Below are 7,500 nucleotides of genomic sequence, written 5' to 3'. Positions count from 1 at the left end.
CCCTCGCTCCAGGCCACCGGAGCCTGCGGGCAAGCAGCGGCTTCGCGCGGCTTCTGGCAGTCGGAAGCGCCGTGCGCGACAGGTAGGAGGCAGAACGGCCACGGCCAGGGCCGCCGGGCAACGCCCGAGTCTGCCGGCTGAGCCGCGGGTGACAAGCGTTCGAGTGCCGGCGACCGCCGCCCGTCTCGGCCCGGCTCTGGAGAAACCCCTCTTGGAGCCCTCGCTCCAGTCGGCAACGGCCACCGGAGCCTGCGGGCAAGCAGCGGCTTCGCGCGGCTTCTGGCAGTCGGAAGCGCCGTGCGCGATAGGTAGGAGGCAGAACGGCCACGGCCATGGCCGCCGTGCAACGCCCGAGTCTGCCGGCTGAACCGCGAGTAGCTGCAGCGGTTCGATGGCGCTGGTCCGCGAGCGCCAGCCCTCTGCCCTAGTATACGGACAGCGAGGTCCCCGGCCCCGGCGGGCTCGAAGAGAACCGTCTTCCCCCAGCGGGGAGGCGCGCGAGCGCCGCCGACTCTTACCATGACGTAACTGGAGGCAGCGCAAAGCAGCGACCCCTTCGGCAGCTCCGAAGAAGAACCGGGCAAGACGTCTACCTGCCAGAACCGCGGTGGAGCCAAAGTCCCGCCGGAGCGAGGTAGACGAGGCATCCCTTTCCGCCGGCAGCTCCGGCGGCCACATCGGGCACACCGGACCCGGCGGACGGTAAAACGGGTAGACCTGGCCTCCCTGCCGGCAGAACGGGTAGACGAGGCCTCCCTGCCTGGAACCGGGTAGACCTGGCATCCCTGCCGGAAGCGGGTAGACCTGGCATCCCTGCCGGTAAAACGGGTAGACCTGGCCTCCCTGCCGGCAGAACGGGTAGACGAGGCCTCCCTGCCTGGAACCGGGTAGACCTGGCATCCCTGCCGGAAGCGGGTAGACCTGGCATCCCTGCCGGTAAAACGGGTAGACCTGGCCTCCCTGCCGGCAGAACGGGTAGACGAGGCCTCCCTGCCTGGAACCGGGTAGACCTGGCATCCCTGCCGGAAGCGGGTAGACCTGGCATCCCTGCCGGCAAAACGGGTAGACCTGGTCTCCCTGCCGCCAAAACGGGTAGACCTGGCCTCCCTGCAGGTAAAACGGGTAGACCTGGCCTCCCTGCCGGCAGAACGGGTAGACCTGGCCTCCCTGCCGCCACAACGGGTAGACCTGGCATCCCTGCCGGCAAAACGGGTAGACCTGGTCTCCCTGCCGGTAAAACGGGTAGACCTGTTCTCCCTGCAGGTAAAACGGGTAGACCTGGCCTCCCTGCCGGTAAAACGGGTAGACCTGGCCTCCCTGCCGGCAGAACGGGTAGACCTGGCATCCCTGCCGGCAAAACGGGTAGACCTGGTCTCCCTGCCGGTAAAACGGGTAGACCTGGTCTCCCTGCAGGTAAAACGGGTAGACCTGTTATCCCTGCCGGCAAAACGGGTAGACCTGGTCTCCCTGCAGCCAGAACGGGTAGACCTGGCATCCCTGCCGGCAAAACGGGTAGACCTGGTCTCCCTGCCGGCAAAAAGGGTAGACCTGTTCTCCCTGCCGCCAGAACGGGTAGACCTGGCCTCCCTGCCGGTAAAACGGGTAGACCTGGTCTCCGTGCAGGTAAAACGGGTAGACCTGGCATCCCTGCCGGCAGAACGGGTAGACCTGGTCTCCCTGCCGGTAAAACGGGTAGACCAGGCCTCCCTGCAGGTAAAACGGGTAGACCTGTTATCCCTGCCGGCAAAACGGGTAGACCTGGCATCCCTGCCGGCAAAACGGGTAGACCTGGTCTCCCTGCCGGTAAATGGGTAGACCTGGTCTCCCTGCCGCTAGAACGGGTAGACCTGGCCTCCCTGCCGGCAGAACGGGTAGACCTGGCCTCCCTGCCGGTAAAACGGGTAGACCTGGCATCCCTGCAGGTAAAACGGGTAGACCTGGCATCCCTGCCGGCAAAACGGGTAGACCTGGTCTCCCTGCCGGTAAAACGGGTAGACCTGTTCTCCCTGCCGGTAAAACGGGTAGACCTGTTCTCCCTGACGCCAGAACGGGTAGACCTGGCATCCCTGCCGGCAAAACGGGTAGACCTGGTCTCCCTGCCGGCAAAAAGGGTAGACCTGTTCTCCCTGCCGCCAGAACGGGTAGACCTGGCCTCCCTGCCGGTAAAACGGGTAGACCTGGTCTCCGTGCAGGTAAAACGGGTAGACCTGGCATCCCTGCCGGCAGAACGGGTAGACCTGGTCTCCCTGCCGCCAGAACGGGTAGACCTGGCATCCCTGCCGGCAAAACGGGTAGACCTGGTCTCCCTGCCGGTAAAACGGGTAGACCTGGCCTCCCTGCAGGTAAAACGGGTAGACCTGTTATCCCTGCCGGCAAAACGGGTAGACCTGGCATCCCTGCCGGCAAAACGGGTAGACCTGGTCTCCCTGCCGGTAAATGGGTAGACCTGGTCTCCCTGCCGCTAGAACGGGTAGACCTGGCCTCCCTGCCGGCAGAACGGGTAGACCTGGCCTCCCTGCCGGTAAAACGGGTAGACCTGGCATCCCTGCAGGTAAAACGGGTAGACCTGGCATCCCTGCCGGCAAAACGGGTAGACCTGGTCTCCCTGCCGGTAAAACGGGTAGACCTGTTCTCCCTGCAGGTAAAACGGGTAGACCTGTTCTCCCTGCCGCCAGAACGGGTAGACCTGGCATCCCTGCCGGCAAAACGGGTAGACCTGGTCTCCCTGCCGGTAAATGGGTAGACCTGGTCTCCCTGCAGGTAAATCGGGTAGACCTGTTATCCCTGCCGGCAAAACGGGTAGACCTGGTCTCCCTGCAGCCAGAACGGGTAGACCTGGTCTCCCTGCCGGCAAAACGGGTAGACCTGGTCTCCCTGCCGGCAAAAAGGGTAGACCTGTTCTCCCTGCCGCCAGAACGGGTAGACCTGGTCTCCCTGCCGGTAAATGGGTAGACCTGGTCTCCCTGCCGGCAATATGGGTAGACCTGGCCTCCCTGCCGCTAGAACGGGTAGACCTGGCATCCCTGCCGGTAAAACGGGTAGACCTGGCCTCCCTGCCGGCAGAAGGGGTAGACCTGGCCTCCCTGCCGGTAAAACGGGTAGACCTGGCATCCCTGCCGGCAGAAGGGGTAGACCTGGCCTCCCTGCCGGCAGAAGGGGTAGACCTGTCCTCCCTGCGGACAGAGCGGGTCGCCCGTGCTGGAGGCCCGTATGCAGGGGTGCCTGCACGGGGTGGGAAGGGCCGGCGGCGGGCTGCCTGTGCTCTCTCAGCCGGGGCGGCGGTGGGGGGGCTTGCGGGGGGTGGCTGGGGTCGGCAGGCCGGCCCTGCCGGAGGCCCGTATGCAGGGGTGCCTGCACGGGGTGGGAAGGGGCGGCGGCGGGGTGCCTGTGCTCTCTCAGCCGGGGCGGCGGTGGGGGGGCTTGCGGGGGTTGTCTGGGGGCGGCAGGCCGGTCCTGCCGGAGGCCCGTATGCAGGGGTGCCTGCACGGGGTGGGAAGGGGCGGCGGCGGGCTGCCTGTGCTGTCTCAGCCGGGGCGGCGGTGGGGGGGCTTGTGGGGGGTGGCTGGGGGCGGCAGGCCGGCCCGGCCGGAGGCCCGTATGCAGGGGTGCCTGCACGGGGTAGGAAGGGCCGGCGGCGGGGTGCCTGTGCTCTCTCAGCCGAGGCGGCGGTGGGGGGGCTTGCGGGGGGTGGCTGGGGGCGGCAGGCCGGCCCTGCCGGAGGCCCGTATGCAGGGGTGCCTGCACGGGGTGGGAAGGGGCAGCGGCGGGCTGCCTGTGCTGTCTCAGCCGGGGCGGCGGTGGGGGGGCTTGTGGGGTGTGGCTGGGGGCGGCAGGCCGGCCCTGCCGGAGGCCCGTATGCAGGGGTGCCTGCACGGGGTGGGAAGGGCCGGCGGCGGGCTGCCTGTGCTCTCTCACCTGGGGCGGCGGTGGGGGGGGTTGCGGGGGGTGGCTGGGGGCGGCAGGCCGGCCCTGCCGGAGGCCCGTATGCAGGGGTGCCTGCACGGGGTGGGAAGGGCCGGCGGCGGGCTGCCTGTGCTGTCTCAGTCGGGGCGGCGGTGGGGGGGCTTGCGGGGGGTGGCTGGGGTCGGCAGGCCGGCCCTGCCGGAGGCCCGTATGCGGGGGTGCCTGCACGGGGTGGGTGGGCCTGCGGCGGGCTGCCTGTGCTCTCTGAGCCGGGGCGGCGGTGGGGGGGGCTTGCGGGGGGTGGCTGGGGTCGGCAGGCCGGCCCTGCCGGAGGCCCGTATGCAGGGGTGCCTGCACGGGGTGGGAAGGGCCGGCGGCGGGCTGCCTGTGATCTCTCAGCCGGGGCGGCGGTGGGGGGGGTTGCGGGGGGTGGCTGGGGGCGGCAGGCCGGCCCTGCCGGAGGCCCGTATGCAGGGGTGCCTGCACGGGGTGGGAAGGGCCGGCGGCGGGCTGCCTGTGCTGTCTCAGTCGGGGCGGCGGTGGGGGGGCTTGCGGGGGGTGGCTGGGGTCGGCAGGCCGGCCCTGCCGGAGGCCCGTATGCGGGGGTGCCTGCACGGGGTGGGTGGGCCTGCGGCGGGCTGCCTGTGCTCTCTGAGCCGGGGCGGCGGTGGGGGGGGCTTGCGGGGGGTGGCTGGGGTCGGCAGGCCGGCCCTGCCGGAGGCCCGTATGCAGGGGTGCCTGCACGGGGTGGGAAGGGCCGGCGGCGGGCTGCCTGTGATCTCTCAGCCGGGGCGGCGGTGGGGGGGGTTGCGGGGGGTGGCTGGGGGCGGCAGGCCGGCCCTGCCGGAGGCCCGTATGCAGGGGTGCCTGCACGGGGTGGGAAGGGCCGGCGGCGGGCTGCCTGTGCTCTCTCACCTGGGGCGGCGGTGGGGGGGGTTGCGGGGGGTGGCTGGGGGCGGCAGGCCGGCCCTGCCGGAGGCCCGTATGCAGGGGTGCCTGCACGGGGTGGGAAGGGCCGGCGGCGGGCTGCCTGTGCTGTCTCAGTCGGGGCGGCGGTGGGGGGGCTTGCGGGGGGTGGCTGGGGTCGGCAGGCCGGCCCTGCCGGAGGCCCGTATGCGGGGGTGCCTGCACGGGGTGGGAAGGGCCGGCGGCGGGCTGCCTGTGATCTCTCAGCCGGGGCGGCGGTGGGGGGGGTTGCGGGGGGTGGCTGGGGGCGGCAGGCCGGCCCTGCCGGAGGCCCGTATGCAGGGGTGCCTGCACGGGGTGGGAAGGGCCGGCGGCGGGCTGCCTGTGCTGTCTCAGTCGGGGCGGCGGTGGAGGGGCTTGCGGGGGATGGCTGGGGTCGGCAGGCCGGCCCTGCCGGAGGCCCGTATGCAGGGGTGCCTGCACGGGGTGGGTGGGCCTGCGGCGGGCTGCCTGTGCTCTCTGAGCCGGGGCGGCGGTGGGGGGGGCTTGCGGGGGGTGGCTGGGGGCGGCAGGCCGGCCCTGCCGGAGGCCCGTATGCAGGGGTGCCTGCACGGGGTGGGAAGGGGCGGCGGCGGGCTGCCTGTGCTCTCTCAGCCGGGGCGGCGGTGGGGGGGCTTGCGGGGGGTGGCTGGGGGCGGCAGGCCGGCCCTGCCGGAGGCCCGTTTGCAGGGGTGCCTGCACGGGGGTGGGTTGGGGGGGGCGGCGGGAATTTTTTGGTTTTTGTTGCTTTTTTATTTCTTTTTCCGCTTTTGAAACAGAGACGCCGCCCCGTCCTCGGGCGTTTCAGCCGAGCTGATGGAAAGCGGCGCCCCTTCCCGTCGCTTGCGGGGGGGGGTGGTGCAGGAGGGGGGAGGCGGCGCGCGCCTGAAATTCCCCTCGCCACCCCCCGTTTCCGAGACTTCGCCGTATCTAGTGGAAGGCGCTAAGCTTGGCCGGACTGTCTCGCTGAAGGCTTTCTTACTCTGCATCGGTTCTGACGGTGGGCGAGAAAAAAAAACAAAACCAAAGCAGAGCAGGGAAACAGTTACAAAAAGTTCTTGAGAGCCAGCACCGGCCCGCCCATCGGCAGACGGAGCGGCGCCCGGGGTCAACGAGTGCCACCCTGCTGCTTAGCAACCGGAACCCGAGCCGGCCCGCCCCGCCCACCCGCCGGCAAGGGGCGGGCGCTTCCCCGCGGCAGAAGGGGGAGACAGAGACTGAGAGACGGGGTCGAGGAGCAGGCGGGGAGCCTTGCGCTGAGGTAGGCTGGGGACGGGGCCTCTTTTCCGAGAAGATTGAGGTTTGAGTCGGGGGGGGGGGGGGGGGGGGCGGCGGCAGGGGCTGCTTGTGCGCTCTCGGCCGGTGCGGCGGTGGGGGGGTGGCGGGGTGGGGGGGGGCAGCGGAGCGGCCGTGCCGGAGGCCCGTATGCAGGGGTGCCCGCACCGGGGGGGGGGTGGGGGGGGGCGGCGGCAGGGGCTGCTTGTGCGCTCTCGGCCGGGGCGGCGGTGGGGGGGGGGGCTTGCGGGTGGGGGTGCGGCGGCCGGGCTGCCGTGCCGGAGGCCCGTTTGCAGGGGTGCCTGCACGGGGGGAGGTGGGGGGGGGGGGGGTGGGTGGGGCGGGGCGGCGGGAATTTTTTGGTTTTTGTTGCTTTTTTATTTTTTTTCCGCTTTTGAAACACAGACGCCGCCCCGCCTTCGGGCGTTTCAGCCGAGCTGATAGAAAGCTGCGCCCCTTCCCGTTGCTTGCGGGGGGGGTTGGTGCCGCGGAAGGGGGTGGCGGGGGGGGCGGGAACGGGACGGGGACGGGGACGGGGACGGGGACGGGGACGGGGACGGGTCTGGCCGACGGGTCTGGACGACAGCGCCCCCCCCACCCCGCGTCCCGGCCGGCCACCACGTCTACCCGGGACCGGGTCGGCGGGGAGGACAGGTCTACCCGGGACCGGTTCGGCGGGGAGGACAGGTCTACCCGACAGCGCCCCCCCCATCGCCCCGCGTCCCGGCCGGCCACCACGTCTACCCGGGACCGGTTCGGCGGGGAGGACAGGTCTACCAGGGACCGGTTCGGCGGGGAGGACAGGTCTACCCGACAGCGCCCCCCCCATCCCGGGTCCCGGCCGGCCACCACGTCTACCCGGGACCGGTTCGGCGGGGAGGACAGGTCTACCCGGGACCGGGTCGGCGGGGAGGACAGGTCTACCCGACCGCGCCCGCCCCCGATCCCGAGTCCCGGCCGGCCACCACGTCTACCCGGGACCGGTTCGGCGGGGAGGACAGGTCTACCCGGGACCGGGTCGGCGGGGAGGACAGGTCTACCCGACCGCGCCCGCCCCCGATCCCGAGTCCCGGCCGGCCACCACGTCTACCCGGGACCGGTTCGGCGGGGAGGACAGGTCTACCCGGGACCGGGTCGGCGGGGAGGACCGGTCTACCCGGGACCGGTTCGGCGGGGAGGACAGGTCTACCCGGGACCGGGTCGGCGGGGAGGACCGGTCTACCCGGGACCGGGTCGGCGGGGAGGACCGGTCTACCCGGGACCGGGTCGGCGGGGAGGACCGGTCTACCCGGGACCGGGTCGGCGGGGAGGACCGGTCTACCCGGGACCGGGTCGGCGGGGAGGACCGGTCTACCCGGGACCGGGTCGGCGGGGAGG

The sequence above is a fragment of the Opisthocomus hoazin genome, unplaced genomic scaffold (genome assembly GCF_030867145.1).
Source record: "Opisthocomus hoazin isolate bOpiHoa1 unplaced genomic scaffold, bOpiHoa1.hap1 HAP1_SCAFFOLD_105, whole genome shotgun sequence".
In the NCBI taxonomy this organism is placed as follows: Eukaryota; Metazoa; Chordata; class Aves; order Opisthocomiformes; family Opisthocomidae; genus Opisthocomus; species Opisthocomus hoazin.
The sequence above is the reverse complement of the archived record's forward strand: the minus strand, read 5'-3'. Positions refer to the sequence as shown.